Here is an 8,195-nt window from a genome sequence, read left to right on the forward strand (position 1 = left end):
AAGGGAGCGGCGGCTCAGCTTATCGGTAGGCGACCGAACCCGCAGCCTCCTACGCATGCACCACTGGGCTGTCTCGGGCTATGGACTCATCCTGCACCCCGTTCGCCGTGAAATAGGAACGCCGTGTTTGCCGAGATTGAGAGCGAAGCCGGGCCTCCTTCTGTGAGCGTTGCATGGTACCGAGCGGCTTTGAGCCATGGTCGGCAATACAGCTACACCAAACGTTAACCAAGCGAAACGAAGACTCAATCACACAAAGCCAAGCTTTTGCTTTGCATATCCAAGGTTATCTTGGCTAAGCCGCAACCATTTTTTATTTGAACATTGACCATTTGTTATGTCATCATGACCAGACTAATTATTTTTTGAAAATGGCAAAAAGAAAAGAATATCCGCTGTAGGTTTTTTCTAAATCATAAATCATTTTATGAAGTTCTGGCAAGCTGGGACATCACCCCCGGAAAAATACCGACATAGACCTCCTGATCTTCTGAAAATAACCGGAGTAGCAGCTATAACATCAGAATAATTGCAAAAATAATTGTGAAATTTTAGTATGAATCTTCTTGTGGTAGCTAAAACGACCTCTGTTTGGAATGGTACAGAAAGAAGATAACGCTCCTGGAACATACTACACCAGGCTGACTCCGCGTCGGCCATTTTGTTTCGAGGACTATGGGATATTCCGCTTAGATAGACAAACTAGACGAGGTCGAATGTTAATTCTCGTATCATCGCAATTTTGCCATAAAGCCCATAAGTCATTCGAATTCATGTCTTTGGATTGTTAAATTCTTGCAGTTACACATAGCCTGCCTGGGTGTTTTGCATTGCCTCTGGTTAACTCCTATTTTCCGGAAAGCGTCATTTCCGCTTCTTTTCTCGATGCTCTTTTGTCCACAAGGATGGCTTGGTGGGCTAGTTGGTGTATCATCATAAAGGGTTAACAGCGCACAAACACGACGACACACAAGAAAAAGAAGACAGGACAAGCGCTGATCAGCGCCTGTCCTGTCTTTTTTTTTCTTCTGTGTCGTCGTGTTTGTGCGCTGTTAACCCTTTATGATGCTCTTTTGTCATCGTCTGAAAAGCGCGTTATTACTTGCGGTGATTGTAATTCACACCATGTATCTGGGGGGCTCCGCACACATTCCTGTGGTAGGCGGGTAAGCGGATGGATGAATCATACCAATATGCATTTTTATAACTCTGGTTCAGTAACATTTTTTCGCTGGAAGACTACTTCAGTCTTAGACGACTTTTTCAAACTCCGCCAATATCTCTTCGTGGTCTATTTTGGATCATGCTAGAAGAAGTGACTACGTTCCTATTTTATTTGAGATAGGGTGCCCTTCTAGGTCCCAATGTGCTCGTATGATTCGGCATATCAATTTACACCGTATGCCAAACAAAGTTAAGGTAGCACTTCTGTCTATCCCATCCGGTAACGATGAACGTAGGGCAGTTCAAGTTACATTCATCATTTCGGATGCTGTTAAGTGTTCTCAATTCATTATCTCTTCTCAAAAAGATGGCAATAGCCCGTGGTGAAATGAAGATTGCGCACTGGCGTATAATCAAAGGCAGGCGGCTTGGAGAGTAATTCGTAGAAACCAATATCCCTTTAACTGGACCAATTACAAATTTGCGGCCGCCATATTCAAACTCAACGTGTCTAAAGCGAAAGAAGTCCATAACGCCCAGAAGTTTGCCGCTCTCTCAAAGCCAAAGTATAGGCGATTGGTATATAAGTTTCTTCGCTCGAGAAAAGTGCTACAAGAACACTCCAATAAAAATTCAGTGGTTCATTCAACACAGGAGTCTATTAAAGCTGTAGAACAAATTGCACAACAACCTAAATCCCAATTTTTTTTCTGTTTTTCCCACTCTTTTTATCAGTAAACTTTCTAACGTTGGTTTCAACCCAGTGACAATGTCGGAATTGGCTGAAGTTGTTTCACAGCGGTCTGTGGCTGCTCCGGGGCCAGATGGCAATACTGTGCCAATGTTACAGTTTTTATTTGAAGAGACCCCTAAAGATTTACTCAACATAGCAAACACGTCGCTGAGAAATAGCTGGATACCTCCTGAATAAAAACTAAGATAGTGCCATTGCTAAAAAAACGAATGTTTAGGTAATGTCCAAGATAACATGAGGCCGATTTCCTTAACCAGCAATTTGGTAAAGCTCGTCGAGAGGATGCTGCATGGTCGCCTTATGCGGTTTCTCGAAAGCAATAGGATGTTAAGCCCCAACTAAATTGGCTTCAGACCCGGGAATTCTATTTGGAAGGCTCATGTTGACATTGGGACATTGAGAGCCGCGTTAAACTAGCCCGTAGCCTAAAACACGTACGTGCACTTGTTACTCTGGATATAACAAAGGCCTATGACAGCGTAGAGTATACTACCTTAATGTCACATCTATAGAGTAGCGAAATTCTACTATACATTCAGTCCTGGATTGGTGCGGTTTTAACTAGAAGGACGTTCTTTTGTTCGAAAGATGGCATGCCATCTTCGCAATATCAGCAGTTTCTTGAGGTCCTTCAAGGGTTAGTCCTTTCTCGGGTTCTTTTTAATATTCTCCTCAGATCAATTCCGGTTATGGATGGTATATCAACTTAAATTTATGCCGATGACATTCCTTTTTACTCATCGGGCAGAGACATTCATGTCTTGTGTCACGACTACAAAGCTATCTGGTCGCACTAGATAATTGGCTTAGCAGGCTACATTTATCACTTAATGTGGTAAAATGTGCTGTTTTAGTATTTCCGGTGGCCATCCCCATATAACTATGCCTATTGTACCGACAGCAATCTACCACTCAAGTTACAGACATTAAATATTTCGGTATAATCTATGATCACAAGCTTACATGGCGTCCTCATATTAAACATGTTGCTGGTAAAGGAGAACGAGCTGCAGGCGTGCTCCGCAGGCTATGTACCGCAAATGCAGGGTTGCGTAGAGATACACTGTTAATGATATATCGGAGTTAAGTTCGCCCGGTTTTCGAATTTGGCTGCGTCCTATTTTTGGGTGTGCGGCGTACAAATTACATCCGCTATCGTTGAGAAAATGGCTTTGCGACTATGCTTGGAATTACCATAATATGTCGCTAGCCCTATTTTACGCCTTGAGGCATGATTTCCTCCACTGCAGTATAGATTTCAATTATTGACCGTAGTAACCTTTGTAAAATTGTTTGACTTCCCACTGCATGACGCACAGTTCATTTTCCGTCCGAGACCTGATCTTTGACAAGGCATTCAGTGGGCGCGGTTCCAGAGACCCCAGATGGATCTAGTACAGTCATGGCTTCATCCACTTCCCGCAGGCCTTTTCCAGCTGCCCTCTCCTTGTATTAGTGTGTCATCTGTGGAAATAAACTTTGATAATATCTTCCCACTCCCCCCTCCCGAATGAAAAGATGGTTCCGGCCCGAATCCTCAATGGATTGCTGGAGGATCATTTTTCAACCCTTCTTTCCAATTCATCATTGTTACCGATGCCTCGCAAAGTGATTCGAAGGCTGGAGTCGAGATATTTTCCCAGTGTCTCGATTGGTCATTTTCAATTAGGTTACCTGATTACACACCTATTTTTCAGGCGGAATTATCGGCAATAATGTTGGCTCTACAAAAACATCAGCATAGATTTTCACATGTTGTTATTCTTTCTGACTCCTCTGTGAGTTCCGCATTAACATCCAAAAATATTCTTCAATTATCCGCACATTCCGGTCATTTGTTCCTCATCAGACTTGTGAGGTTAGGCTAGTGTGGGTTCCAGGACATACAGGAATCTCATACAATGAAGTGGATGTTCAATTAGCCAGTATGTCCATTGGTGGCCATGTGGTCGGGCGACGTCTAAATAATAGCTTTCTATTGGGGGCGAGATTTAGACGTTTAACTACTCCAGACTTATCGGCAAGACGCCCTTCTCTCTTGTCGAGATTATAGCCACATTTGTCATGATGGAAGCCGATGGTTTGTGAATCAAGGTTATGCGAGGTAGCAATCACTAAAATGTGGTGCAAAATTCCTCCATTAAATTATTATCTTTAAAAATCTGAACTGCGTTGCTAGGGGCCACGGAGTGCAGGCGTGCTTCAGATGGGCTCTCAGTGAGTTATCCCAGTTAGCTACGGCGGAACTCTATGAGCAATCATCGGACCCGCCAAGTGACAAAGAACACGTTGACATAAAGCACTGACTGGTACATGGACTCTAGCCACAATAATTGATCCCCAGAGTGCACGACGCAGCCTAAGCCCCAGCTCGCCAGGCAGCAGCTCCGTGGTTCGCGTGGCGCTCGTGGCCGGGTGCGCCGCTCGCCGGTGAGCTCGTATCCGCTTGCTACAGCTCCAACAAGCAATCGGCGGAGGGAGGGATGACCCAAGAAGAAGAGGAGCAGATGCAAGACGAAACACCAGAGACCGTAGACCATGGCGAATACAACGCCGTCAAATTAAGTTTCGATACAGACAGCGGAAGAACAGTCTACCAAACGCTATGGATGAAAGACGTCCACAGACGCAGCGCAGCCAAGAAGAAAAAGAATATGAGGAAAAATCCGCAACCGCTGAAGAATTCAACAACCTATGGAAAGTTTGCAGCAACCCTGGTACGAGAATCGGCAAACCACCCAGAAGAACGGCGAGATCCACGGGAAACAGGCCACCACCTTTTCTGGAGAAAGGCTACAAAGTAGTCTTCAGACCAATGCCTGGGCTTCACCTCGCTAAATGGAAGGACTCCGACCCTGCCCTCGCTATGGCAAGAGCCGTAGACTCGCCGCTTCGAGACTTTGTAAACAAAGGGACTACTCAAGTTCAGTGGGCCCAAAATCTGCTTGTGGCAAGCATAGCGCACGAGGATATGATAGACCACCACACAGCCATCAGACAACTCCAGGTAGGCCCAAACCTGCGCATCTTTACCACCTACCTCAAACCACAGCCCAACACGAGTGCGGGAGTAGTTGTAGGAATTACGTGATTGGCTAACCAATGACGACTTAGTGGACTACATATCAGCAGAACGCCATGAAATCGTATCAGCCAGATTACTGGGAAACTCGTAAGCAGCCATAACACACTTCAAGGGACCACATGTGTCTTTTTACATAAAGGTACTAGGAACAATAGCCAGATGCCGCCCCTACCGTAAATCTGTATAATACTCCAAAGCATGCTTAGAGATTGGACATAGGCAGGATGTTTGCCCTTCGCCAAAACTTGAACTGTGCCCAAAGTGTGGAAAGAAACCCAAAAACGCGGAAAACAACTGCAACCCGACTTCCAATCTCTGCAACTTACCACATGCCACCACCAATACCCCCGCTGCGCACAAGGAAGGCATGGGATTAAAGAAGCGGAAACGCCCCCTGGTCAGCGGCTCCCTCAGAGATCAACTGCTACTCAATTAGCAGTAGCGGAAGCAGTAGCGGGTCGTCCCCTTCCACCTATTCGAGATCCAGGTCGCACTCTCGCTCAAGGTAAAGGATCCGTAAAGAATCGCGATCGCCATCAGGATCGTTCTCCAGGCGCAGATCATACGCTCATCGCGACACTAATGAAGGAGACGGCAACAAAGTGGTGTTCTCAGACGAACACTCCCCTCGTCTTGCACAAGTCTCCTGTCCTTCTTCTAAAACCTGCACTAGCAAAGAAGGACGAGATGCACCCGATTGGGCAGCTGCCTTCGACGCACTCAGGCGTAACGCTAAATAGAACACGCGAATTACCAAAGAATTGAAGAAAGAACATTAGTTTACGAGATCGTACATAGAACAAATGTTGAAAGAAATAAAGCAAATGCAATTGCACCAAGCTGCACAAGAAAAAGATGTTAACCAGAGGAAGCAGAATCAGGGCCTGTTCCAGCAGATGGCTATACAAACGTTCGAGGAAATCCAAACACAAATTCAGAATATTAACACCACCCTCACAGAAAACCTGGAAACCCAAAGAAAAATTCAGGACACAATGGCCACTATCTTAAATAAAAAGACCGAACTAAATAGAAGAGTTACCACTATAGAAAAAAAGGCCGAACTCATAAAAACCCCAAAAGCTACCCGGGAAGAGAAGCAAGAATGGAAGAGACGTTAGACGATGATGACGTATAGCCCCTCTCAAAACTTCAACGTCAAAAGCGCCGATCGACGACTCAAAATTTAGCAATGGAACTGTACAACAATTAGGCTAAAGAGACAATCTCTCACAAGTAACTCAAAAGGAAAACCGGACATCCTGGCCCTTCAAGAGACAGGGACAGATTCATAAACATTGTGGAAATACGAAACACACACAGCAGAAGGCAGGACCTGCACAGCCATACTTACTTCGAAATATCTAACGACGCAGCAGTATTCCGTTCAACACAGGATTGAAAACATGGTTGTTGAAATTGTACCCCCAAAGAGAAATTAGAAGAACCTGTTTATATTGAATATATACAGCCCACCTTCGGTCAAACTAGGTGACCTAGACAGCTTAATTCGCTCCGTCCTAAAAGTGACAAACTGCGCTAAACTTATAATGGTTGGGGACTTGAATGCACCCCCCAGAGCATGGAGATATGCCCTAACTCTAAAGAAAGGGGCTGAAGTCCACAATGTGGCCTAACAATACCGCCTCACCCTGTGGAACGACACACTATACCCCACCAGGATTAGCAATAGCGTGTCGAAAGACACCAGCCCTGACCTCGCCTTCTCCAGGGGAATACCACATGTAGAATGGGAGAGGCTAGAGGAAACATTGGGCAGTGGCCACCACATAGTCCAATTGGGCCTCAACCATCACCATACCCGAACACCCACCAGAGTGGGCAAAGCAAGAATCACGGAATGGAAGGCCTTCAGAGAGGAAGAAGAAATGGAGAGGAAAATTCTTTGGATGACCTAGAAAAGTGGACAAAAAGCCTAGTGGAAGGGCCAACAAATACACAAAAAAAATTTGACTGGCAATAGATAGTCCGGCAGTGGACCCTCACCTTCTGCACACCTGGGAGGCCCACCGCAGCCTCAGCCGGAGGTGGAAGGAACAAAACTGCAATAGGAAGCTAAAACTCCGTATTGCAAATCTAACAAAGCAGGCGGAGTAATACGCAAATCAATTGGCTCCACAGAATTGGAATCAACTATGTGACAGGCTACAAGGGACTCTTGGGGCACTTGGAATATTCTAAGATTCTTCATGCCTCAAAGTAACGAATCCAAATCATCTACCAGAAACACGCCGCACGTCTTATTCCCAATTTCCCAGGGACAGAAAAGCACGTCCCCCAAGCGACCAAAGAAAAGCTCCTTGGAAATAATTGCACCACGTCCGCGCCACCCGCCGTTACCTATCCGGACTAGAGAGGGAACCCCAACCCCGAGCTAGACAGACCATTTTCCAGGTGTGAGCTGGACGCCGCTCTGGCCAAACTTACAAGAAACGCCACCCCGGGAAGTGATAGGGTGACGGAGAAATTACTGCGTAATACAAACGAAAATATGCAGAACAAAATACTAAAAAAATCAACGATGTATGGCAGCAAGGCAGCCTGCCGGTCACTTGGAAACATGCCGATGCCACAGTGATTCCGAAACAAAACAAAACCGTCGAAATATCTAACGTGAGACCCATATCACTGACGTCGTGCTTGGGTCAGCTAATGGAGCACATAATTTTCAATAGACTCACCTGCCATATCGAAGAACCACCAGAAGACAGAGGGGTTTTTCGGACACCATGAATGGCTTTTTCCCGCACCTGTCAACCCAGAATACGTTTTTACAAATTAAAGAAGTGATTGACAACCAGAGTACCACGCAAAAAAGCGCCATTGTTACCCTAGACGTCAAGGGAGCGTTTGACAATGTGTCGCATGCAGTCATACTAGAAAATCTCCGGGACACAAGATGTGGAGAGAAAGCATATAACTATGTAAGGGACTTTACATCCTCACAGACAGCAACTGTAAGCCTAGCAACCATACAAAGTGAAGAAGGCGACGTACCAGCCAAAGGAACACCCCAAGGCGCAGTGATCTCGCCTGTATTATTCAACCTCGCAAGGATAAAATTACCAGAATCACTAAAAACTATCCCATGGCTTAGACATGGCTTAGGTTTATTCATGCGGATGATATTACTTTATGGACGATGACAGGGTCAACGGGCACACAAGAGGA

The sequence above is a fragment of the Haemaphysalis longicornis genome, unplaced genomic scaffold, assembly GCF_048455015.1.
Source record: "Haemaphysalis longicornis isolate Haplotype H1 unplaced genomic scaffold, Haemaphysalis longicornis Haplotype H1 scaffold_4, whole genome shotgun sequence".
NCBI lineage: Eukaryota > Metazoa > Arthropoda > Arachnida > Ixodida > Ixodidae > Haemaphysalis > Haemaphysalis longicornis.